The 26,632-nt window shown below is 39.5% G+C and overlaps 1 pseudogene; it reads left to right on the forward strand.

The window, feature by feature from the left end:
• Nucleotides 1–18,860: 18,860 nt before the first annotated feature.
• On the forward strand, nt 18,861–19,647 carry LOC134380952 (tropomyosin alpha-3 chain-like; annotated as a pseudogene).
• The last annotated feature ends 6,985 nt before the right edge of the window (nt 19,648–26,632 follow it).

Consider the following 26,632-nt stretch of genomic DNA (forward strand, 5'->3'; position numbering starts at 1 on the left):
ACAAAATATGATCACTACTAACAGAGTAATGTTAAATAAGAGGACATTCTAACAGGAATAATTTACAGAGGTTTGATTAATGTCTCCTCATCTTAGTATTACTTAATATTCAAATATTTCTTTTCCTCTAGAAAGGCTTTTTTGTACGTCTTTGTCTTCACACAGCTGTCTCCTCTGTGTAGGGTGCTCTCTCCCACTTGGTGAATTACTCAACCTTGAAAATGCAGCCTAAATTAATATCATGTCCTCTACAAAGCCACCCTTTGCTTGCCTCTCTCTGGCCTTCCCCTCCTGGCCCAGCAGAACTGCTCGTTCCCTCCCTTTTATCCACAGCATCTTGCAATACCTCCACTGTAGCACTTGTCCACCTGCCTTACAGTGTTTTGCTCATGTCTGTTTCCCTCCCTGGTCTGAGAGCTCTCTGAGGGCAGGGATAATGTCTCATCATCTCCAAATCCCCAGAACCAGCCCCTGCCAGCCACACAGCAGGCTTGATGAATGATGAATTTTGTTAGATTAGACCATATGAAGTAGCCATTTTTATAGGTAACAAATGATCAAATGCCAGCACTGTCATATCATTCAACCTATTATCGTTAAGTATTTTCAGTGTCTTTCTCCATGCAGTTTAAAGTACCTTACGAGTATTGTGTAATTAATCCTAGGATAATTCATGCAGGATGGCATGAGAACTCATGATGGTCATGTTATAGATGGTCCAGTAGGTTGGTGATAGAAGTGAAGCTGGAACCAGATCCTCTTATAGTCACATCCCTTATCCCAGGGTCCCTAGTACTAGATTCATGGAATTCTAGAGTGAGAAATAAATTCAAAGGGTCACCTGCCTGGCAGCTCTAGGCAACGAGACTCATAAATCATCCTTAAATGGTTTTGTCTTTCCTATCATTTGTGCAAAGTTGAGGATGATATGCTCTCTCACAATAATAATTTAATATGTTCCTCTCACACCCTCACTGGGCAGTCCATTTCTAACTGTCTCTCTCTTGCTGCAATATGTCAAATTCTGACTTTATGGTGATGAAGTAGCTGTGATGTACCCAGCTTATAATAACCCTACTCCTTACAGCCACTGTTCTCACCTCCATTTTACTTTACTCCTGAAAAAAGTCCCTTCTCTTCTAAACTCTATTCATAAGTCCTTCACATCATTTTAATCAAAAGATTTCAGGGTCTTCTAAAACAACATTTCTAGTTTCATTAGACCCCATTAAAAATGAAACACCCACTAACATCCTGCTGACCTAATGTTCAATGGAATAAAATTTGGGAAACAGGGCTCTGTGATATTTACACATTCCTTTTAAAGTATTAAGATAAAAATTAGATGTGACCTTTCATAAGGGCATCACTTGTATCACATACAGAACAAAGATGACTTCCCAGCCTTTTCAAGGTCATATTTCTGTTTACATATTCATTATTGCAATTGTCTCTTTAACCACAGACTCATAAAGCCACCTCATACTTAGAACATACTTGTGCTTTTATCGTCTTGAATAGTAATTGAGATTTTATTCCCTGTCTTGCATAATAATTGAGTTTGGGTTTTATTTATTTGCATATGCTATCTTGACTGGGTTCTGACTATCCAATTTTTTCTCTAATTTTTTCTTATCATTTTAAGTTCCATCCTTCTGAAGTCTAAGCAACTACCCCCATCCTGCCACCCTTAACCCTTCACCTCTCAGAATTAGTGTTACCTTCAGATTGTATAGGATGCTTTCAAATATACCACATTCAAAGCTAATTTTATTTTTAAATATTAAATAGCTTGGGTGGAAGTTTCCTGATAAATTTCAGCAGGTGTTTATTGCACTCTTGCTACATGTTTTACCCTGTGCTAGATACTGTGACAGCCTTCAAAGCTCATGGTCACCTCCTCAGGGTGAAGAGGTAGTTAACTAACAATGCTAGGTATTATATAATCAAAAACATAAAGAAATAATTTTTTAAACATAAGTGCCATACAAGTCATAAGCAGAAAGATGCCAAGATTGGACTTGATCTATGGCATGAAAGGTTAGAAGGATTTAGGTGTTTTAAATGAATGAAGAGGTGATGAGATGGACCACAGAAGCAACAGCAGATGCAAATATGACCATATAGGTGGCTACACAATTGGCACATAAGTCAGCTACAACCCCTGTTACTCTGGGCTATTATTAGCTGTATGTAAGTCTGGCAACCTCACCGGTTTAAGACTACAATGATGGCAAGGACCATAACATCCTCGTATGCCCAGTGATTTTAAGAGTGCCTGACCTATATGCTCAGTAGGTACACATTTGAATGTTTTAAATTGGTTTGAATGAAAAAGCAAGTTAATATGGGGAATGGTGATTGAATTCAGATTATAGAGGTCTCTGAAAGGCAACTGGGAAATTTTAGCGTCATTGGGTAGGAGCCACTCAAGTCTGGGACAGGAATGACAAGATAATGTGGCAGTTGGGGAATTGACATGACAGCTGTGTTCAGAATGAATTAAAGAAAGGGAAAGGGTGAATTGGAGGAAAAAAAGGAATTATTGCCTAATCCTCTACCTATCATTCTGTCTCTTGCCCTCCATTCTCATGCTTCTAGAAAGATCTTTGGCATTTAGTTATCTTCATTCCCCATTCACTCCTCAGCTCATCCTAACCTCTCTTCTGTTCTCACTTCACAGCATTTAACTACTCAATCTCTCTGCAATATTTAACATCATTGACATTTTATTCATTTAAATTAGCTCCTTTTTATTATATGATTATTGTAATAAATTTAAACACTTAAATTGCAAAGAACAAAGTAAAATTTACCCAAATCTCCTCTCCAGAGATAAACACCATTAGTACTTTGGTGAACATTCTTCCATTTCTCTACTCCATGCATACATTCACAAGTAGATGGCTATGCATATGGAGATCTACATAAATTAGACCATATAATACTCATTTTTTCTGTAACTTGTATTGCTTTTCCTGAACAGTAAATATAAATGTCAATAAGGAAAAACCCGTGTAACTTTTGATAGGGGCATACTACTCCAATGATTCAGTGTACCATTATTTATATAACAAGTTCCCTACTGGATGAATGTTAACGTTTGTTTCCAGTTTTTACTATGATAAACAATGTTGCAGTAAACATTTTTATGCATTTATCCTTTTGCCATTTTACCATTATTTAATACACCTGCTCCTTCTTAAAATTCTCTGTTATACATTATACATCCTTATAGTCTATCTCTATTTTACCTTGGCTCTAATTGCTACTGGTCCTCCCACCTCGCTGGTGGTTTCTTAGGTTTCACAGGCCCTTTCCTTGGCTTACCCTTTAAGCATTCACCTATAGCTGGGATTTATCTTTGACCTCCTCTTGCCCTCATTCTACATCCTTTTCTAACCATTCTCATTTACTCTCATAATTGAGCAACCACGTCCGGATGGACAACTACAAATTCAGGATCTATCACTGACATCTTTCCTGAAATTCAGATAGATATCTGCTAGCTGCTGCACCCAGATATCCCAGGTAACTCCAGTCTACAGTATCTTTACTCCGCCCTCAAAGCTACTCCAATTCCTGCACACTCAACCATTAAGATGCTTCATGCAAAAGCTTGGTGGTCATTTCTTATTCCTTCCTCTCTCATCTCCCTGTGCCTAATCAATCATCAAGTCTGTGGATTCTACCTGTGAGACTGTGAACATAACTTACTGCATCTTGAAGCACTTGCTCTGTCCTTTGTGTAAAACAGAAGTTATACAGTAACTAGGGGTAAGGTAATTAGAACAATAGGTAGAAACAGCTTGCTGACTATGAAGAAGGAACTTAATAATTAAGTACTGGTATGGTAACAGTCAGTCTGGTTACTTACATCACAAGACCACCAAACATAGTAATCATTGTCATAAGACACTTGGAGTTAGTGACATTGGCCTGTTTCTAGGTTAGTAATTGCCTCTTGGTTTTTTCCACTGCTTTGTGTGAACTGCCTGCCCAATCCATCATTCTATAAGTGAGTTACCTTTTTAATAAAAGTCTGTGCTTTAGTGCATGAAACTGCCCACACCATTTTTTGGTTTGAAGATACCTTCTTAGTTTGGTGGGCATTTTGCTTTTATCCCATCTTCAGACACTACCTCCTACAAATTTCATGAAATGCCTTAGGATGTTTTTCAGGAAGCAACTGGAAAATATGTTGCACCAAAACAAGGACATAAACCAAAGAAAGGAAGACATGGTAACAAGGATAAAAGAGGCCCCAAGACAGGAAGGAGGAGAAGAGAACTCCCAGGATGATGGGGGAGAGAATTTCCAAGGCAACAGCTGCTCAACCTGCCCATGCAGGGACCCATCCAGAGTGGAGCAGGACAATGGGGACTCTTGGAAGGATGTTGCCAAAAAGAAAGTGAAACTGCTGGAACATGTAATGTGTTTGAACATACTGGGAGGTGTTATTACAGAGTGGCATAAGTTTGGGGACGAATTAGTTACTTACAGAAAATTATATATACATATATATATACACACACACACACACATACACCTGTCTATATCTATATCTATATATCTGTATCTATACATATGAAAGGAAATGTAGTCACTAAGACCTATATGGCTCAAGACCTGTTTTTGCATCACCATCTCTCCACCGATCTACGTCCTAGCCCCCTCAACCTCCAACAGTCTAGGCATCACCTGCTTCAAGAAGCCTCCCCTTATCCCTGAACTGGGTTGGGGTCCCACCTCCAAACTCCCCAAAGCAGCTTGTAAATGGCCTGCCATAGGACTTACTACATTGTTCAGAAATGATTATTTTTCCATACCGCCTCCTGTTGTTAAACTGTTAACTACAAAAGGACAAGGGCCGCGTTTATCCATTTTCATATCCTCAGAGCCTAGCACATAGTGTCTGGCATCTAATCAACATTCAATACATGCTTAAGTCAAGTGAATAGGTCAGGCACAAGTTTACGAGAATTTGTTATATATCCACTTGGGTTAAACATCACTATAAATTTCTATTTAAGGAACAGGACACTTGAAAGAATGTCTGTGCACTGGCCATCTCTAATCTCTGGTATTCCAGGATATGGGAGAATAGAAAGGGAGCAGGAACTATTGTCTTCACGCCAACCTTCATGTGAGCATAGCAGTGACCACGTGCCATCCGGTGGAAAGGGGGTGGGCAGGCCACCTGTGATGGCCAGTGACAGTGCTCACTGCTCATTCATCAGGAAGTCTGTCACTTTCCTGAGTCTAAGGCCCTCTCCTCATGCATCTTTGCCATATGGGTGTGACATGCTTCAGAAGGTTGACCTTATCTATCCAGTGACCTGATCTTTTCATCAGTTATGAATCCACTCATTGACAGTCTCGTTCAGCACCAACAGACCTAATTTGCTTGTTATGGTTGTGGGACAGAGCCAATATCATTACTTAAGTCCACGCAGACTCATTCTATAGTCATAGTTCTATGACCCTCACAAGTCGGTGGACTCAAATGGGGTCCCCTTAATGGTAATGATCCAAATTTCACTAAGTAGAAGCCAAGTTCTTCTTGTATGATCACCCCCAACAACCTCATCTTATATTATTTTCTCCCTTTCTCACTCTTCTGCATCCATAGTGAGCCTTTTTCCTTGTTTTTCATGTACTGTTAGAATCATATTCTAGAACTTAGCAATGCCAAATATATAAATATCAAATATCCTATGTCTGGGAGTATTTTTTACATTATAGCTTCTTGGCTGAGATAGAATATATACAATCCATAAAATAAATAAACACTAGATTTAAAATAAACAATGGACAAAAATGAATATCTATAGAGCACTCAGATACTTTTAAAAATCTATCTTGCATTGATGATGTAATTTTTGTACCATGTAAATATTTTACATAATTATCAAACAAATCTTAAAATAACAACTCTCATCAATAAAAGTAAAATCACCATAGAGAGAGAAAAAATTTTAAGTAGTTTTAAACTGCAATTTTATGGTACACAGTGGAACATACTCTATCCACAAAAATAATTGTGGAAAAAAATCTAAACTGTTTCTATATTTCTGTTATTGGTGGTAGTGATGGTGTTTCTATTCTGAGACTGCTGTACAAAGATACTTCAAAAAGTTCATGGAAAAATAGAATTAAAAGATAAGAAGAATCTTTCTACGAATTTTCTGAATTACCCTTATATGTATATTGTGGAGTAAAAAAAAAAAAAAGTAATTATACTGGTATAATTGAGAGCCAAATTTTTTGGGGGGAGGGGGCATTAGATGAAGGGAGATACAGATATAAGATTCTATAGTTCTCAAATTAAAATGCAAGTATCAATACAAATTCATAAGGTATTATATCTTTAAAATGAAAAACTTATTACCCAACTCTGTCCATTGAAAAGGCCTAGAAAGAACAGCCAATCTAGTGGCAATCTGGTAACCAGATTGTGGTCTCTAAATACCATTTTCCAGTAAAGGAACCAACGTCCTTTGGAGAAATGGCTGATTCCAAGCCTGGGGTTGAAAGTACAGATGAGTCTGAAGTATCTTTTCAAAACAGGTAGCTTAGAATCTGTCAGTGGCTATCAGAGTCATGGCAAAAGGAGCCAACTTCAATAAGGAAAATAAGTGCAATGAATTCCCAAACATCAAGTATGTAAATCAGTGACCTCAAATTATACTAAAAGAAGAAAAATCTTATCAGCCACCTTTGGAAGGAGCTAGGCAGCCAACTCATTGCCTCGAAAACTGGTAAATAAAGGAAAATAATTAAGCATTTATCTTTACTTTTCTGTAAGAATTGTACCTCAGCAAAAGTAAATAATTGATGAAAGGACATCAATTTTTATGGAACTAATTTAGCTAATAAATGGAGAAGGAATAATAGAATTAGAATATCTCCATTTTGCAACATCATATGAATTGATCTAGTCTATAATAGTCATGAAAAAAGAGACAACCAGACATAGTGTATCACCCAATGGAAAAACACAATGCTATCTATAAATTAGTCTCGCCAAAAAAAAAAAAATAATAATCAAATCTAAATCTAATCAAGCATCTAAATCCAACGACCAATTTATAAGAAATTCAGGGAACAGAGGACAATGTTAAGTAAACTATAGGTATATAATAAGCAAAATCAAAAGTTTGGGAAACTACAGAATTAAAAAAAAAAAAAGAAAGCTTCTTCAAGGAAATTTTAAGGAAGAGAAAAAGGCATTAGAGAGGGAACCTGTATATTAAAGGAAACTCAAGAAACACATAAACCAATCTCAGTGTATGGATTTTATTTGGATTCCAATTTAAAAAATCAACTGTTTAAAATTTTTAAGGATGATTGAGATACTGTGAACACTAAGTGGGTATTGATAATGAGGAATTATTGTTAACTTTTATGATATGGAAATGTTATTATGGCTTTACCTTTTAAAAGAGTTCTTTTTTTTTTTTTTTTTTTTTTTAAAGATGACCGGTAAGGAGATCTTAACCCTTGACTTGGTGTTGTCAGCACCATGCTCTCCCAAGTGAGCCACAGGCCAGCCCTATATAGGGATCTGAACCCGTGGCCTTGGTGTTGTCAGCACCACACTCTCCCAAGTGAGCCATGGGCTGGCCCTAAAAAAGTTCTATTTTTATTAGATATATTGAGAAATATTAACAGTTGAAATTATATGATGTGGGAGGTTTGCTTCAAAATAATCCAGAGTAGTTACTGTGGGTAGTGATGTAGGTGAAATATGACTATAAGCTACAAGGTGATACTGTCAAAGCTGAGTGACAGGTATTCTCAAGTTCATTATGCTATTTTCTCTATTTTTTCATGTTTGGAATTTTCTATGACAAAAGTTGTTTTGTTTTGTTTTTTAAATAGGTAAGTATGTGTCATCAAAAAGAATAAGTTTGGGCTGGCCCCGTGGCGCACTCGGGAGAGTGCAGCACTTGGGAGCGCAGCGGCACTCCTGCTGCGGGTTCAGATCCGGTGCGCTCACTGGCTGAGCGCGGTGCAGGTGACACCAAGCCAAGGGTTGCGATCCCCTTACCGGTCACAAAAAGACAAAAAAAAAAAGAATAAGTTTGATCTTGAAAAGACATTGTACACCCATGTTCATAGCAATATTTTTCACAATAGCCAAAAGACGGAAGCAGCCCAAATGTTCATCAACAGATGAATAGATAAGTAAAATGTGGTATATACATACAATGGAATATTATTCAACCTTAAAAGGCAGGAAATGCTGACACATGCTACAACACACATGAACCTGGAGGACATTATGCTAAGTGAAATAAACTAGATACAAAAGGATAAATGTTATGTGATTCCATTCAGATGTTTATCCAACTTCTGGAAACAGAAAGTAGAATGGTGGCTGCTAGGGGCTGGAGGGAGAAACGGGATGGGGAGTTATTGCTTAATGGGCATAAGATTTCAGTTTTGCTAAAAAATAGTTCTGGAGATTGTTTGTACAACAATGTGAATGTACCTAACACTACTGAATTATATACCTAAAAATGGTTAGTATGGTACATTTTATGTTATGTGTATTTTACCATAATTAAAAATTTTAAAAACTTTTAGGGGCTGGCTGATTAGGTCTGTTGGTTAGAGGATGGTGTTATAACACCAAGGTCAAAGGTTCGGATCCCCGTAAAGGCCAGCTGCCAAAAAAAAAAAAAAAGTTGTATTTAAAAAATTTTTTTAAAAGAGTAAGTCTGGATCAGCAACGTTCTGGGAAAACAGGCATGATAAAAAGGAAGAGATTATTTAAGTAGGACAGTCTTAGGATCATGAAACAGAGAAACAAACTCAAACATAGTTGGGTGTTCAAGAAGAGGACAAACATTGGAAGTCTATGGAAAAGCAGCTCAGTTTTGGGGAAAGGGAGGCTACAACGAGGTGGTGATCTCCAGAAGAGCTTGGATTCTATATAGACACCTGTACTAGTGTGCATGAAGACCTGAGTACATAAACCATGTGTTCTGGCATCCATATTGCTTCATCTGTCTTCATGTAATGCCTGGACAGAGGGACAGCATAGCTCATTCTCCTGAGGACCCTGATAGGCCAATATAAACTGGTGGCTACTGAGCCAGCAAAATACTTCAATTCTTCTTCCAGCCCCTCACCATCATTCACATGTCAAGACGCCCTGGAAATAGTAGACTAGGAAAGATAGTGCTATGGGTTAAGTGTGTCCCCCAAAAGTTCATGGGTTGGAAACTTGATCCCCATTGTAACAATGTTAACATGGTAGGAAATCCTATGATGACAATTAAAAGGTGGTGCCTTTGAAAGGTTGTTAGATTGTGAGAACTGTGCCCCCATGAATGAGCTGATCCATTCATGGAGTAATGGGCATGGTTCTGATGGCTTTGTAATGAGAATGAGTGAGAAAGTTAGTTCTCTCTTGCTCAGCACATTCATACCCTGCATTACCTTGGAGAGTTACCACCAAGAAAAAGGCAGTCGCCAGATATGTCTGGACTTTGGACTTTCCCATCTCCCAAACTGTAAGAAATAAATTTTATTTCTTTATAAATTATCCCCTTTCAGGTATTTTGTTATAAGCAACAGAAATGGACTAATAGAGATAGTTAAAAATTGCCTTTAAAGTTGCTGGTTTAATTTTAACATCTTAACTTGGAAATGATACATGAGATTTAAGACTGAAATTTCCCTCAAAAGCTGATATATAAGCCATTACACATAAATATTTAAATAGCTTTTAAAACATTGAGCATTTTGCTAAAGGACAATAAAATATTAAGGCCAAGAAAAGGGTACTTTATATAATTGGAAAAAGCAGACTATTATGAAACACCCATTAACATCTCTTAAGACTTGTGCATAGTAAATTTTTATATAATGTAATTAAAAGAAAAAATAATGCAGATTAAACATTAGGACTAAAAAGACTGTCAGCACTCCTTGCAAAAACATCATGGTGTACTCCATGTTCAGAACAAGTGTTTAAAACTAATCAACAAATATGCATTCAAAGTGATTTGGTAGCTGAGAAAATTGAAAATGGATTCTGAATTATTTCTATTCTAGTTCATCTGTTCCAGGGCCCTAATGAAGTTAAATAGTGTAACTAAAATTGTAATCTTAGTTGGATGACTAGAATTTTTTCTTTAAAAAGTATACCTTTGCTGCTACAGTAATTAATCAGGCTGAAAAAGAAGGTGTCAACTAAGGAATATTGACAAATGAACAGAAGAATCCAAAAAATAGGTACTATCTAAAAAGTGTTTTTGATTATGTCTGTATATTTTTAATATGTTTTAATGGAATATCTTTATTGTCATAAGTGGTTCATCTTTGCCAATATCTCTGCTTCTGAAGTATTTTATTATCAGTGCCAGGACTATAAGAGGCTACAGAGTTGCAAAGACCAGTTAAGGTGTTGGATAGGGGTGGGTATAACAAGAGAAGGGCACAGGATGGCCCAGGATAGGGACAAATTCTAAGGATCAAAGTATAGTCTATTAATGCAGACGACAGCAGAGGCTTGGGAACCACTTTAGTGCCCTCTCTTTGTGTTCCCCTGACACCCTGGGCAAACTTCAAGCATTGCCCCAGTGGACACTATCTCACAGCTATTGATTTATTTGTCCATTGTCTCCTAAAGACTATATATGCTTCTTAAAAATTGCCCCCTTGACTTATTTGACTTTGTGATTCTGGCCCCTGATACAATGTCTGGAATGTAGTAGATATTTAATAATTGCTCTTGACTATCCAATTAGAAGATTGAATGAATAATATATAGCTTTCTTCCAAATCTACTGTGTTAGTCCTGATTTTTATTGTGAGTTCAAGATGCATATTTCCAAATGATGTTGGACAAGCCTAGCAAGACACTTCAAACAACAGACCCCAAATCAAATTCACCAACTTGGCCACTCCTACCTCATGGAAAACCTGTTATTCTTCCCATTCTTCCCATTCCTTTCCTCAAGCAAGTCTTGAAAATTCAAGCAGTCAGAAAAGTTTAGAACAGATAACAGGCAGTCATGAAAGAAATACACTTTTCTAGCCTTCAATGTAAACAGATGGACAATAGAGAAATGATGGAGACCTCAACAATAATCTCAAACATTGCTCAGAAAGTGTGAAGGATTTGTGTGGATTTTCTCCTTGGCATTCCTTTCCTTAGGGACCTGCCCTGTCCAGGCCCCATGAGGTCATACAGGTCTTCACTCCTCTCGATCACACCGGCCAGTCAGTCTCGCTTCCTGGAACCTGCACATGGAGCAGAGGCACGCAGGCAGGCAGTTGAAGCTGAGCCTCTCAGTGACCCAAGCATTTCTCTAAAATTCCTACAGCTGGCCTGGATACTGCTCTTCCCAAGGCTGGAGGTACCTTTCTTCCTTAAGTCTGTGAGCCCCCCAGTAGTCTTTGAATAAACCCTTTTTCCTTGCTAGAGAGTCTCTCTGTAACCTAAAATTGAGGAACCCTGGTACGAAGGAAAATCGAAGCACATGCAAATAGGTGCACTAACCTTTCTTTCAAGTTGTTTTCAAAATGGCTAAAGAAAGACAGATGTGAAAGTTTTATAATCATACCTAGGACTTGAGACTCTAAAAGGGAATAATAGGACTCACAAAGACTGGAAGATTTGAGGAAATAAAATTCTCTCTCTCTCTTTCTCACACACACGCACGCATGCACACGCACACACACACACACACACACACACACACACACAATCTAAATGAGAAAGAAAGAGGGAAATATCTGTAGAGACCATTGTGGATATCAAAGAGGTGGGGGGAGGCTTCTTATTTTTAAAAGACACATACAAAAAATGAAAGAAGGGGTTCAGAATCAAGCCCAAACACAAAAGATCCTGCATGAATAGAATTTCAAAGCTCGGATCAGGGTGAAGCTTGTGAAAAATGCTGATATTGGTATTTGTGCATGGAAGGTAGGTAAAAGATTGTGAAAGGGAAAAAATGAACATTTATTGGGCACTTACTGTATGTCAGGCTTCTACCAGGTATTTTACAAAGAATGACTTGCACAAAAAAAAGAAAGAAAGAAAGAAAGAAAAGGAAAAAGAGGAGACAGAGATACAGATAGTCGGGTTCCCTGTTTGAGGTTGTTACCATAACCCTAACAGAAGGAACTTTCTTCTAAACTAGAGGCATCATAATGTCGTCTCTGTAATCTGACACTTATAGGCTAAGTAGAAGAATATAAATGTAGGCCATTTACTGTATACCTAAATATTTAAAAGTTATGTCAAGCTTTGCTTCTGTTTCCACCCAGGATCCCAGAGCCATTCCAGGGAATTGCCCTCGAAGTTCAAAAGCTACAAGAGCAATGCTCTTTCCTGAGTAGTGGCACAGATCTTCTGGGGCAGGGCAAGATGGAAACTGGTCCTGGCCAGGAGCCCAGAACAGGTGCTAGGCTGGGACAGGCCTGGTCAGCTGGTCACTACCACCGCAGGGAGCCCAGCAGGCTGATTCCCTCCACTGCCTCACTTTACCAACTTGAGGCTGTTCTAAGTGCTTCCCAGAATTATCCCTCAAAGGAGTGCGATCAGGGAGGAAACCTATCTGGCTGGGGGATTTCTTGGGGAACTCGGGGGGACCAACATTAAAGAGAGCAGCCGGCACTTTGCTTAGTTTCCAGACTGTGGCTGTGATTTTCCTCTAACCAATACCCCCCAACACACTTAGTAGTCTTACCCTCTACTCCATCATGCTCTCTAGCCCAGCATCCTCCATTCCCCAGTGAGGCTGGAATAGGGTTCAGTTCCTCATGTGTGTTTCTTTTCCAAAATCCCTATTTAATCAGCTAATTACCAATCTTTCAAAAAAATTTTCTTAGGAGACATAAAGGGAAAAAAAATACGTCTGTATTGATATTTATGATATGTGGGACCCTCCATAGCCTGTGATCAGGGCAGGTGTAATGCCAGATGTGATGGCGATAGTGTTTGTATTCACACACCTCTTAAAAGGCAGCATGCAAAGCTGAACACAGCACATAAATATAATCTGACCAAGGCAGAATGTATTGGAGTTATTACTTTCCAGATCTTCACACTGTTCTAGTGTGTGGCCCAAGATTATTAGCTTTTTTAGCAGTCATATCACATTGTTGGCATGTATTAAGTTAAGAATTAATTTAAACTCTGAGGCTGATTTCACAGGAACTCCTACCAAGGCAGTTCTCTCCTATTCTGTAATTGATGATTTTGAATCTAAATGCAGGATTTTACATGTATTGCTATTACATCTCACCTTATTATTTTGAATATTTTCATGCCATTTGTAGTGTTGGCTATCACTCCTATACTTCTATAATGGGAAAAATTAGTAAGCTAATATTCTGTATCTTTATTCAGATATTTGATTAAAGTGATAAGTAGGGTAAACAGCAGATAAAGAATCAATGAGGGAAGCTTAGAGATAGCAAGTTGCATCTCAGCCTTATTGAAATATTATTTCTAAAAATTAGTTTTCCAACAACGGAAACACTTCTTGGGAATACATAAGAAGAATTCAAACAAAAGGCAAATGACACTCAGTGAAGGAGGCTATAGAAAGAATTTTTGGATATTTAGACTTCTGAGGGTACTTCCAATTCTAAGATTCCATAATTACACAATCTTAAGTCCAGAGTTGTGCGGGAATATCTTGGCATCCATTAAGCCCATCTCAGATTCCTGTAGGAAATCTTCCTCTAACCCAAACTAATGCCGTGGCTCCTCTTTAAGGCCCCCGCCATTACTTTTGCTATTCGATCATATCCCAGCTTCTGTGATAGCTGCTGGTATAAGGGTCTCATTTCACCATTATAAGCTTCTTGCTTTCAACAGCTACATTTTCTTTATCTTTATTTCTCTTGTACATATAAAACCCAACTTGTACCTAGCATGTATTAAATTGCAGGTGGGCAAAAGGGGGTGGGTTGAGGTTCTGAATCAAGGACACAGATTTCAAGCTTCAGGTGTAGGTGTCTTAGTACCCCCTGAGTGGGTGCTCCATGAAGGCAGAAGCTATGCCCTTCCATTCCTACTCCTCAGATGCCAGCACAGAGTGTAGCACACAACAGCCGCTCAGTGACTATTTGTAGAATGATGAATGAGTTGACAATTCCTCTGAGAAGGAATTCACTTTGATCTGTTTTCTGGATAGGGCAAGAAGAGGGGAGGGAGAGAGAGAGAGAGAACTGAATGGCAGAATTTTACATCCTTTTGAAAGCACACCACATCCACCAAGGTCTGAATTGTCCTAATTGTTCTAGAAACTCATCCCCAAACCTGACTTAAGATTTCCCAACTCAGAAAAATTTTCTGATTTGAGAGCCTCCTGGTCTCTAACTTCTGCCTACTACCTTTTCAAACCCCTGTTCCAGAGTAGGCTCCCCAGATGTAACAAATAAAAATACAGATTGCCCCTTAAATCTGAATTCCAGATAAACAACAAATAATTTGGGGGGGCTAAGTACATTCCATGCAATCTTTGGGATATGCTCATACTAAAAAGAAAACGAAAAAGAAAAATTATAATTATGTGAAATACAAACTTAACTGGGTGACCTGTGTTTTAACTGGCAACCATATTCTGGAGGCGTGCTCTGCATTTAGTTTCCGTACATATTGACTTTTCCTAAACTGTCACTAGGCACATACCCTCAGTCCCATCCCCTTGCACACCATTAAATCTAGCTCATGATTATTATTATGGAAGTAATGTCAAATGTCAAAGCGCTATTCATTAGCAGTCATGCAGTACAGTTATCCCTCAGTATCCAAGGGGAGATTGATTCCAGAGCCCCACAGATACCAAAATCTTCGGATGCTCAGGTCTCTGACATAAAATGACATAGTATTTGCATACAAACTACACACATCCTCCTGTATACTTTAAATCATCTCTGGATTACTTGTAATACCAAATGCAGTGTAAATGCTGTTTAAACAGTTGTTATACTGTATTGTGTTTTTATTTATATTACTTTTTATTGTTATACTATTATTTAAAAAAAATATTTTTTCAAATATTTTCAATTCATGGTTGGCTGAATTCTTGGATGCAGAACCTGCAGATATGGAGGGCCCCACGGTCTCTGATAGAACTTCTGATCCAGTTTAGCACTTGCCCCCATGTTAAAGAGGTAACAGAAAGAAATTGGGTTCCTTTCCTTAGCTTGCACAGCAAGTCCTAGTCAGAGTCAAAATTATGATCTCAGATTCTGAATTTGGAGGCTCACTGGGTTATATTGACTTATTCTCTTTCACAGTCCTTCCTCTCTTAGAAGCCTTAAAATTGCTTGGATATTCCTTGCGGGATGCAGCTAAGGGTGGGGGAGGAAGGAACATTGTTAACAGGAAAGCATCTATCCCACATGAGCTTTCCAGCAAGCAACCCATGTGACCTAAGACACATGAATCTGGTTGGTGTCCACCTTGGCATCAGAACAGCACCTGAGGCAAGAGGACAAACACAAGCGACTTCCTCATGGCCTGAGTGCATGTGTCCCTGTGTTGTTTTAGACCTTAGAGAGATTACAAAGGGAGAAAAAAAAGGAAAGGAAAAACAGCAAGCCAGCTACTTGGGGACTTTTCTTTAACCTCTAAGTCTCTTAAACACTTTCAGTGATGGTCACAAATGGCTAATTTTTGAAAGCTGTTTTTGTGCTAAAAGATTGGATGTCTGATGCCTCAACCCTACGGCTCTCTCTCCAGCCCAGCCAGGATTCATAACATCTTTCAGTAAACCATCTGCTCTTTAAAACATTCTTAAGTCTTAAAATACACAAAACTCAAGACCTAACTTTTCATCTAGACTCTGGATACATTCTCTTGGGGCTGGGATCCTCACAGAGGACGATTCATAAAACATTGCTTGTTATTTGGAAACAGGTCTGCAGTTGGTCTAATTTTATCCTTGGCCTGGTTCATCATTCTAAAACACATTGGTATGAAAACAGGTTAGTAGCTTCTTGAACTTCTAGCTGTAGTATCGTGTAGGAGTCAATCCATTTCATGGTAAAGCAGGAGAGACATAACTTCCACATGAAGGTAATAGAGATGTGCATGTAGAATCAAGCCAGTTTTTCTTCGTGGGAAATTGTGCCACAATTTTCTGAATCCTCTATCAAACGTGTTGGAGACCCAGCAAGTGAAAATGTCCAGGAGTTTTACCAGAAGATCAAGCCATAAACACACATCTTCTGTGTTATTATTTGACAACAGGTACCAACGCATAATGCCAAGCCCCGCAAGTGCATTTTTTAGGGTGAAAATATTTTAATGGCTTTGGAACAGACAGCTCTGGAAATACCTTCTTCCTATAACTGCCAAGGTACATTGACAGATAAACTCAATATTGTGGCAGAATGATGAGAGCAGCATTTTCGAGCTAGGCTGGCATCTTTGCTTTCCTGTCAGGCAGGCAGCTCAGGTCAGAGATGCCTGACTTCCCATCTGAGAGCCCTTCTCTGAGCAGCAACACTTTGGGGTGAAGGTCCTGCCAGTGTTTGTGTCTCAGAGCTCACGAACTAAATAACCACATTCTGAACAGCCTCAGATCTTATTCTACTTTGGAAATAGATCAGCAGTGTTTAATATCAATGAGGAAAAATGAAGACATTCTTAATACGGAGGTACATGTAGCCCTGGATGCAAGCAATGTAGGTTTATAAGAATTTTAAGAAAATAAGACCACAGGCAGAGAATAACGCGATGTTTGTAAATTAGCCTGGCTAGATGAAAAATTTCTGTTCAATAGCCCACCGGAGCTGTGACGTGGGGGAATCTGTGTGATAAGCTCCAAATCATTTTCCTGCAGTCCTGAGAGTCAGAATAGTGCAAAAATGGGGCTGCCAAGGCTGCCGTGGCTTTCAAAGAGTGAGCTGAAAATGGACCCTCTGGTGACAGCTCTGTCAAAGAGGAACAATTAGATACACTTAAAAATGAACATCTCTATTCACATTGTTGTGGCTGTGGCCAAACCTGTCCTATTTCTGCCTAACGATCAGTAAACTGAGGGAGGGCCCTGGAGATAACAAGCAGTTAATGTTTCTGAAAAGCACCACCCCAGTGGAGGTGGATTAGTACGTGCCCGGGAGTGCCATCTAGTTTGCAGAGCATGACTTTCTCGGCTGGGCTGGTACAATGAGAGATGAACATGGAATACAGATGTGGGGCTGAGGAGTGACTAGGTAGAGCCGACTCTAACATCACCTCCAGAAAGGAACATGTTGGCAGCATTCTTCACGGCTTTATGTTTACACAACTCAGCTCAGGGGGTATTGATTTTCTGGTAGTTACACCAAGCAATTCAGGTAACTAAATATCCAGGCAGCATAAAAATCCTTTCTGGGGAAGACATTTTAGTTTGCAAATTGCTGTGAGACAGTCTCAAGCAGAACTGAATCCTGTGATGTGGCAGGAGTTTCCACGGGCACTCTGCCTCTTTCTCCTTCTCAAAGCCGCTCCCGGGAAAGCTGGAGAAATGTCTGCCTGCAAGGGGTGCAGCCTGGGGGAAGCTGCCTGAGGGGGGTCAGCATCTGCAGACCGCACTCTCTGCATCTGTCTGTGTGAGATGCGCTGCTCTTGCATTCAGCTTGGGGTCCTTCTTAAGTGGAAGAAGATTTCTCTCACACTGCTGTTCTGTCCTCGCCAAGACAAATGCTGACTTGTTTGTGCTCTCAGAATGATATCCAGAGTGCTAAAAACTCCAAGATGAAAATGAGTTCCCCCTATTCTGGATTCAGTTCAGACACAGCAAGTTATGCAATCTCCTGGGACCACTACCTTCGCCAACCAAAAATTAAAACCAATTTGGCTAGATAATAAGGAGCCACAAACATAATTCTTTTTTTCTTCATTTGCTAGGAATTTGATGCGCCCACAGGGATGAAAGTGAGGCATTCAGAGCCACTTTAAGGGAAAGGAGTGGAGGCTGAAAGCATCTTACTGCATTTTCTTTTTTGCTGAAGAATGGCAGCACTTGATTCAGACCTACAGCAGAAAAGATCCATGGAGTGAGAAGGTGCACAGCTTGTACTTTACGCTACCAAAAACACACCCCCATGGTGCTGAATTAGCAAAAGAGAACATTTCTGTGGAGTTGAGGAGACACAGAGGTCCTACATAACAGAGTCTAAGTCAGAAATATTTTGACTTGTAAAATACTTTTTGTTGCTTCATGCTTCTAACAAAGGCCTCGGAGTGGGAGGGGAAAAAAAGGGTCTGCAATAAAGATGACCAAATGAATGAATGGAATGATAGAGATTTGAGTTAGGTAGTAATTGCGTTTTGTGAGTACCTGCTACATGCCACTAGTGTTCTAAGTGCTTGGCATGGAATGGTATGTTTGTAATGCCATTTTATGGATACAGAAACTAAGGAACAGAGAGGTTGTGTAATTTGCCCAAGATCACACAGCCAGCAAGTGGCAAAGCAAATGGCAAAAACCCACACAGTCTGGCACCAAAACCTGTGCTCTTAACTACTAAATTGACTGCACCTCAGGAGACTTTAATCTTGTTTTTTCCACTCTGACAGATATGTGATGAGATAAGCGTACAAAACTCAGCATTTTGGGGTGTCCTCAATTTTTGACACCTCCTCCCGATTTTATCGTGAGATAAAGCAAACAGTGCCACACACATTTGTTTTTAACACGGCATCTATTAAAGTACTTTTATATGAGCAATGAAATTAGTCATTTAAAGGCTTCCATTAATACATATGGCTAATCTAACTACTTAATTGAATATTTTTTTTAAGACTCAATTTTTTTCTAGACCTCCACTCCAAAGTTAATATTAATGTTGGGAGCGGAGGAGGCAGGAACCGGAGCGTGAGCAGGGTGGGAACCATGGCCGGGATCACCGCAGTCGAGGCGGTGAAGCGCAAAATCCAGGTTCTGCAGCAGCAGCCCATGATGCAGAGGAAAGGGCCGAGCGCCTTCAGCAGGAAGTGGAGGGACAAAGGCGGGCCGGGAACAGGCTGAGGCTGAGGTGGCCTCCTTGAACCGTAGGATCCAGCTGGTTGAAGAGGAGCTGGACCGCGCTCAGGAGCGCCTGGCCACTGCCTTGCAAAAGCTGGAGGAAGCGGAAAAAGCTGCCAATGAGAGTGAGACAGGTCTGAAGGTTATAGAAAACCGGGCCTTAAAAGATGAAGAAACTCCAGGAAATCCAACTCAAAGAAACAGCACCTTGCAGAAGAGGCAGATAGGAAGTATGAAGAGGTTGCTCATTAAGTTAGTGATTGTTGAAGGGGACTTGGAACGCACAGAGGAACGGGCTGAGCTGGCAGAGTCCTGTTGCCAAGAGATGGCTGAGTGGATCAGACTGATGGACCAGAACCTGAAGTGTCTGAGTGCTGCTGAGAAGTACTCTCAAAAAGAAGACAAATATGAGGAAGAGATAAAGATTCTTGCTGATAAACTCAAGGGCACAGAGACCCATGCTGAGTTTGCTGAGTGATCAGTGGCCAAGCTGGAGAAGACAATTGATGATTTGGAATATAAACTGAAATGCACCAAAGAGGAGCACCTCTGTACACAAAGGATGCTGGACCAGACTCTGCTTGACCTGAACGAGATGTGGGTCACCCAGTCCCACCCTGCCGCTGCTCCTTCCTCTGACCCCAACTCTGCCTGAGGCCAGCCTGCCCGAAGCGAAGCTGACCTTTAAACTGAGGGCTGGTCTTTAACTGGAAGGCTGCTTTCTCCTTTCACTTCCCCCTCCACCCTCTACGCTACCCATCCCCTAGCCCCCGTGTCTTTTTTCACCAAACTGTCTCTGCCTCTTCCCAGAGATTCCAGCTGGGCTAGAGGCTGAGCACCTTTGGGAACAACAGTTAAGGAAATGCGAGCACAATACAAAGGGTCTTTTAAAGCATGTTGTGATGTACACATTTTGTAATTACCTTTTTTGTTGTTGCTGTAGCAACCATATGTAAAACATTTCAAATAATTCCACAGTTCTTAAGCAGCAATCTAATCTCTTTCTCACTTTTGGAAGGCAACTTTTCAGCTTAATGCATATCGCCCTCTCCATAGAGGAGGGAAAGAGGTGTATGGGCCTGCCTTACTGAGAGCCAAACAGAGCCCAGGGAAAGACTCCACTCTGGGAAACCTCATTGCTCTCTACAAAGTACCAGCCAAACCAGAAAGGGTATTCCAGGAGGGGTTAAACAAAACAAAAGCAAAAAACATGCTGTTCTGGTTTTCAGCCTTAAGCTATTTTTGAACAACTTTTTTTTTTTCCCAACAAAATTGACCAAATTATGATGGTGAGACCTCTGAGACCAAATTTTTGTCCCATCTCTACCCCCTTCCCAACTGCTCCATAGAATGGATCATGTGCCCCTTATGCTGAGGGCACCACTTAATTGCTCTCCTGCCTCCTTGAAAGATAGAAAGAAAATTATGTTTTTGCCACTTAAATCATATGAAACTCATCTCATCACCCTTTTCTGAGTCTGAAGCTGCTGTCTTTAAAAGTGCCGTCTCGTTGTGCTTTGTATCAATCAGTGCTGGAGAAATCTTGAATAGCTTATGTACAAAACTTTAAAATTTCTTATGTTATTTTGAAACTTTGCTTCTTTGGGGTTGGGGTACCCTGGCCACACCATCTGGCTGTGAGAGCTCTCTACAGTCTGTGGGCTGGCAGTGTGCTGATCTTTTAAAGCTTCTTTCCCTACCCAATCCCCACTTTTTGCTAATGTTTCTGTAAAGTCTGTTAGGTGCACATTCTGCAGCTTACTGGCTTAAAATGTACTCTCCTTTGGTGTGGTCTCTTTGGGGCCGATTGGGAGAAAGAAAAACCAATAGTGCAACTGTTTTGACAACAGTATTGACAACTGTCTTTTTGAAATAAAGAACCAGTCCCTCCAAAAAAAAAAAAAATATATATATATATATATATATTAATGTTGGTGAATACCACTAAAGAACACATATAAAGGCACTGTATTTCTATTGTTAAAAATAGAAAATAAAATATAAAATTTTAATGTTCTTGATAAGAGTAATGTTGCAAATTTTATTTGCGTCTTGCTCTGCCTTTGATTAGGTGATCTTAACTCTTGTGTCATTATTAACAGATATGTGCACAGCATCATTTTTGCTCTCATGCAATGCAGATATAGAGGTACTTTACATATGCCATTCATCTACCCTTGGCTTCTTGCTTATTAAAAATTTATTCATGGGTAAAATTAAAAAATAAGCAGAAGTAGCTATGATCAGAAGTTGCACAGTCATTTGTAATCATAACTATAACAGCACATCAGTAAACCATCAAAAGAAATCATATCACAATGGAAAAATGTGAAGCAACATCATTATAGACATCACCTTGAATCAACTTCAATTTCTTTAAAAAACAGAAAAGAAAAAGAATAGAAAAAATAATTCCAGAACCCTGGTATTTTATAATTATTAACTAATTAGTTGCTACGTATTTCACAACTTGTCACAACATTGGTGTGTCCTGACATTACAGTTAAGAACAAGCAAGCTGGATGAATTTGGCCAGAGCCCAGTTCAGCCATTCATTCATTCAGCAAATATTTACTGAGTACCTCCCATGTGTCCGGATCTGTTTGACCCTGGGAGGCATACCCATCAGAAATTGAGTTCCCCATACCTCATGTCCGGTAAGAATGCTCGGTGTATTGAATGATATCATTTTTATTCAAGTCTTTGGGCTTTTCTGCCTTCTAGCTTTCACTTCTCTTTTCTAGCAGCTTCCCATCCAAAGAATGGCCCTGCTTTCTCTAGAAGAGCACAGTGGAAGTTAAAGACCTTAATCCTAGTCCAAAGCACCCTCTATGGATCCCATTTCCCTCCTGAGTAGATTGGATTTTAATAATTTCAAAATCTCAGAGATAAAGCACACTGAGGCTGGCACTCATTGTCACCTGTCTCTGGCTGTTTGTCATTAGCATGTCTGAAAGCCCCACTATCTTGTCTGTCATTGCTGGGAGGCAGCTGGAGTAGAAAGGAGCCAGGATGGTCTCAGTTAGTAGAAGGAATCAACATTCTTAGTGAGAAGCAGTCTACTTAAGACATTTTTTGGCTTTCACTCCAAAAAATAATAATAGTAAATGCTGTTGACTTCTGACTTTGAAGTTGATTTTGGCTACAGGGAAGTCAAAGTCAATAATAGGGGAAAAAGTCAAGGTCATAAACTTTGAGAAAAAAAAATTATCATACAGTAGTTATATCATGACTGTATTCCAAGTGCCATAATTAGAAACCTCTGAAAACCTCTCTCTCTCTTTCCAGCTATGAATTTCAAAAATATGATGAATTTTTCTGCTTGAAAATAAATCTTAAGGATGAAAGACCCTTGGGAAATCTGAGAACAGGAAATTACCCAACCTCTACATGGCAATTAGCAGTCAATCAAAGTACTGTATATTTATTTGCTTTTCATTAAAAAATACCTTCATTGTTTACATGACTGCATTGAATTTTGATGAAGCTCATAATAGAAACGTACTGACTCATCGACAGAGCTTGAATTGATTCAGAAAATGCTGTGATAAAAATCTCAGCTTGGTATTTTGGGCCTTCTTATAGCAGAGAAGGTTTCAGCATCTCTTTAAAACGAATCCTGAAAATACAGTCCATCACTTGAGAGGTCTTTTTTGGGTTTTTTGGTGGGTTTTTTGCTTTGTTTTGTTAAGGTGTTGTTGGTTTAGCAATCTGGTGTCTAGGTTTTTTCTTATAGTTAATCATTTGTGGCATTCATTGTCCTACCTTAAAATAACAGACAAACAACAGTGCACATTACAATTGCAACATTCGTTTAACAAATACAGTGGAGCAAATGAATCTGAGACTTCTGGGAGATGGATTTTTAACTTGTTGCAGAAGCACCAAACAAGAGTGTGTCTAAGACAGCAGGCCTTTTGCTTTCTGAGCAGATGTGAAATGTGTTCTCTTCTGTTGGTGATGAGCCACGAGAGGTTGGGGGAACGAATTTGGTTTAATTCACAGTCACCTGAAGCCTTGTTTGAAGTTCATTAAGGCAATTCAATTCAATCCAGCAAACATTTACAGAGCTACATCACTCAGGGAGATATGTGTGCTAAGGGCTACAGGGAACCACTGTGACACTTGATAGTGAAACTTGATATGTGATACTTACCAGCCATCCACTCGGAACTCAGAGGACTGACTTCCCCAGCAGCATCATTACACAGCCTTCTTGCTGTCTGGTTTTAGTGATCCTATAAAATGTACTAGGCATAGAACTACCTTGAAAACCAAAGCAAGTCCAAACAACCTATTTCCCGGAACCCCCAGAACCCACACATTCTAGATTAAAATGAGGAAAGACGTCAAGTATGTAACGCACCATTCACTTTGAAAACCCCTTCCTCACACATCAATTTTCATAGCTGTGTGATTTTTATGCTAGTGTCTTTTCCCTGTGATAATAATTTACTAAGTTTTATTAAACTTATCCAGACTTACATAGACTAAGTATAAGTTCATTTTTTTAACCTAAGAGCTTGAATTTTTAATTAGAACTTTAAGGTTTAATATTTAATTCTCTCTGCCCTATGGTTTCTGTCAAAGCTTAGTGACAGTAGCTGACATTCACTGCACTTGCTTGGAACTGAGAACCCTATAAAGCACTTTAATACATTACCTCAACTAATTAATCCTCGCTCTACCCCTGTGAAGTAAATACAATTACCATCCTGCTTTTATAAATGATAAAATTGAGATTTTGTGAAATTAAGTAACTTGCCCCAAATCCACACTAAGGTTTGAATGTTGGCTTATTTTCTTCCTCCTCAACCCACTCCTTCCTCCGTGTTACCCATCTGTTACATTCTTCAGCCTTGCGGGCTTCATGTTTATTTGCTTCCTTTATACTCATGGCTCAAAAATGTAGAGCCACTCCCTAGAATTTGTGAGTTTCAATCTTCTGCCCCAAGTCTGTGGCCCACATCCTTACTCCAGGCCATAGATCATTTGTGTCTACATCAGTGGTTCTCAGCTAGGGGTGATTTTGCTGCTCGAGAGACATTTGGCATTGTCTAGGGACACTCTGGTGTCACAATTAGAGGTGTGCGGGAGTGCTATTGGCATCTAGTGGGTAGAGGACAGGGATGCTGCTAAACATCTTAATGCACAATACAGCCCCTAACAATAAAGAATTATCCAGTCCAAATCGTCAATGGTGCTAAGAGTGAGAAATTCTGATCTACATGATATACCTGATGTTTAAAATCGTGAATTGTTTGTTTCTGACATTCTGTTTCACTAACTCGGTTATCCATGGGAGTTAATCCCACGTCTCTGGTGGCCTAGCACAATGCCTTGTCCAGAATAGGTGCTTAATAAGTACATCAGTAATGAGGAGTCACTCGTCTCCTCAATCACTCACTTCCTTTGCTGTTACATGGGTACTTATTGAATATCTTTTTGTAGGGGGTACCAAGATGGACTCTGGGGAGGAAACGTGAGCAATATAGACATGCCTCTACTTTCAAGAAGCTTATAGTCTAGAGAAGTGATGAGTCCCAGGGTGGGAGATATATCAGGGATGAGGCAAGAGGTAAATTACTGGGGGCGGGGGAGTGGGAGGCCTCCTGGAGGAGGCAATAATTAAAGCACGCCCGAAGGATAAGGAAGAGTTAAACAAAGGAAGAGGAAAAGGTATTCTAGAGAGGGAAATAGCATGTACAAAGGCCAACAGATGGGAAAGTAATGTAAGTATGAGGCCAGTGCTCAGGGTGGGAGTGGCTAGTTAAGGGAAATGAAGGGCCTGGAGTCCAAATACAAGTGTTTGGATTTTATACCAAGGATAAGAAGAAGCCATTGAAAGGCTTTTAAAAGAGTGACAGGATCTGATTTTGTTTTTAAAGAGTCACTCTGGACAGGTAAATGTAAATCAAAACTACAATGAGATATCACCTCATACCTGTTAGGATGGCTGTTATCAAAAAAAAGTGGATAACAAGTATTGGCAAAAATGTGGAGAAATTGGAACCCTGGTACTCTGTTGGTGGAAATGTAAAATGATGCAGCTGCTATGGATAACAATATGGAGATTTCTCAGAAAATTAAAAATAGAACTACCATACAATCCAGCAATCCCACTTCTGGGTATATATCCAAAAGAATTCAAATCAGGATCTTGAAGAGATGTCTGCTCACCTGTTTATCGCAGCGTTATTGACAATAGCCAAAAGGCAGAAGCAACTCAAATGTTTATCCAAGGGTTAATGAATAAAGAAATTATGGTATATACCTACAATGGAATATGATTCAGCATTAAAAAAGAAAGAAATCCTGCCATATGCTGTAACGTGGATAAACCTGGAGGACATTACACTAAGAGAAATAAGCCAGTCACAGAAGAACTTGTGATTCCACTTATATGAGGTATCTAAAATAATCAAACTCATAAGAGTAGAGAGTAGAATGGTGGTTGCCAAGGGCTGAGGGGAGGAGGATATGGTGAGTTTTTGTTCAATGAGTATAAAGTTCAGTTATGCAAGGTAAGTTCTAGAGATCTGTTGTACATTGTGCCTATAGCTAACAATACTGTTTTGTACACTTAAAAAATTTGTAAAGAGGCTAGATCTCATGTTAAGTGTTCTTTCCACAAAAGGGGGGCGGGCAACACATGGAAATTTTTGGAGGTGATAAATACGTTTATTACCTTGATTGTGATGACAGTTTCACTGGTGCACGCATGTGTCCTAACTCATCAAATTGTATGCATTGAATATGTGCACTTTTTAGATATATCAATTGCATCTCAATAAAGCTGTTGGGTTTCTTTAAAGAAAAAAAAAGAGTTTTGGCTTAAAAGACAAAAAACGTCAGTCTGGATGCTGTGCATAGTATGGACTGGGAGGCTGATGGTTATGACAATCACAGGGAAGAATTTGTTCAGGGCCACAAAGTATCCCTACAACCTGATATTAAGGTTTTGAAATGTGCAAGGGATGACTGAATTTTTTAAGTCCTGATCAAGGAAGGTGATTGCAAAACACAAAAGTTGAAATCTTTTTCATTGTATTACACTCAGTCTGAAGAATGACTGCATTCCTACAAAGACATGTCAGCCTGGGGATAAAACAGTAGGAGCAGAAAGTGAGCACCTAGCAGTGTGTCTTCAGCACCATCATCCAGACTTGTAGGTGCAGCCTAGTGGAATGAATGATTATATATCAGTCTGCCATAACTTGATGACACCAGATGATAATTTCACCCTGCCTAGTAGACATTCGACAAATACTTGCTTGCAGTAAATTGGATTCTATGCCCACCAAGTAAGTTTCTGATCACAATTTGGCCCCCTGTGAATCTTTTCTGTGAGCATAAAATGTACTGATTAGCTCACACAAACTTTAGTCTGGTTTACTCTTCTATTGTTTCCATAAGTGATTAGGTTGGCATAACAATTGACATGTCCATCTCCTTTGTGTTTGGTCAGGTAGCAGACACTTGTGGTTGTTTATACAGCATCTATCTCCCCTTCTCCCTTCCAATCAGTAAACCTTTTTCTAATCAGTTACCTATCTCTCACCATACACCTATTGTGCTTCTGTGCTAACTGGCCCCACCTCCAGCTCCAGGTGGGCCCTGACTATCTTATGCCAATCATG

This window comes from Cynocephalus volans, chromosome 6 (genome assembly GCF_027409185.1).
Source record: "Cynocephalus volans isolate mCynVol1 chromosome 6, mCynVol1.pri, whole genome shotgun sequence".
Classification (NCBI taxonomy): Eukaryota; Metazoa; Chordata; class Mammalia; order Dermoptera; family Cynocephalidae; genus Cynocephalus; species Cynocephalus volans.